The sequence below is a fragment of the Phalaenopsis equestris genome, unplaced genomic scaffold, assembly GCF_001263595.1.
Source record: "Phalaenopsis equestris unplaced genomic scaffold, ASM126359v1 Scaffold000400, whole genome shotgun sequence".
Lineage (NCBI taxonomy): Eukaryota > Viridiplantae > Streptophyta > Magnoliopsida > Asparagales > Orchidaceae > Phalaenopsis > Phalaenopsis equestris.
The window spans coordinates 500,676-501,996 of NW_018164842.1; positions in this window are offsets into that span (position 1 = coordinate 500,676).

Here is a 1,321-nt window from a genome sequence, read left to right on the forward strand (position 1 = left end):
TCAGTTAATAAAGAATGCAATTCAAATGACACAGCAAAGATGTGCCCAAAGAGTATCTAATTCTAGCTTAAAATGGTATTGGGAGAAAAGTAAGAGAGCTAAATGTATATATTGCCGCATTCAAGATATGTTTTATTATTTGTACCATCGGGTTTTTCTAACATAAGCAATGGTTTGCAATATAGGAAAAGAGAATCATCAAATCAAGAACCAGTTAGTGCCCCATTGAACACAATTTGTGTGCAATGTTAACGTTATTCTATCCCACATATAATTAGCTTCTTCATGGACATCCCAAATTTTGAAATCTTGAAATTTACTCAAAAAAATAATTTTATTTGTCTTTTAAGTGCTCCCATCCTATGACATCCTGAAATTTACTCATAAAAATAATTTTATTTTTGCCTTTTATGTGCTCACATCTAATACTATGACAATGTTTCATTATGTTTTTTTATCTTCTAACTCATTGTCTTAAAATTCTAAACTAATAATCAATATTGAGCACTTAAATTTTATTTAGAATGACCTTACAATTTTTACATTCTAGAAGATCTTATTTGCTCATAAAAAAATAAACAATTTGTGTTTTATCAGATTCATTCTTCTAAATAATAATATGCTCATCTCTTCTCTTAAATAAATTCTTAATAATAACAAAATCATAAGCTAAGATAAAATTTAATATGATTTTATCCTTTTCATTAATCACTTCAAAGCCATAACTATCATGAATAATTCTAAATATGTCCACTCTACTAACATGTCCATTTAAATCTCTTCTTATAAAAATTCTTTATTCAAAAAATATCATTTATATTAATTATTCAATATCATTTCAACATTTTTCTTCTAATTTTATATATAAACCTGCTTGAAGAGCACAAATACTTATATCAAGAAAAAGCTTAATATCAATAACAATCTTTAAGATGATAAATATATCTTTAATTCTATTAATTTCTACAATATTAATTTTCAAACTCTTATCTATAATTACACATCATTTTTACTACAACTCCTACATGAATACCAAAATTTATATCTCCAACAAATTTAATTTAAATTTATCATCATATAAATCATAAAATCTACTAAGGAAAGCAATTTATATTATCTACTTGATTACTAAACTTTATTGAATCCTAAATAAAATAATTTATATGATGCTTGGCAATCGATAGAGACCGACGACAGCGAGAAATCCTTAAAAGAATATAAAATGTTAACTATTTTACTAATTTGAGTAGGATTATTACATAAATATCAAAATATATTTATTAAAGATTTTCACATATCTAAACATAACAGAATGTTCTTT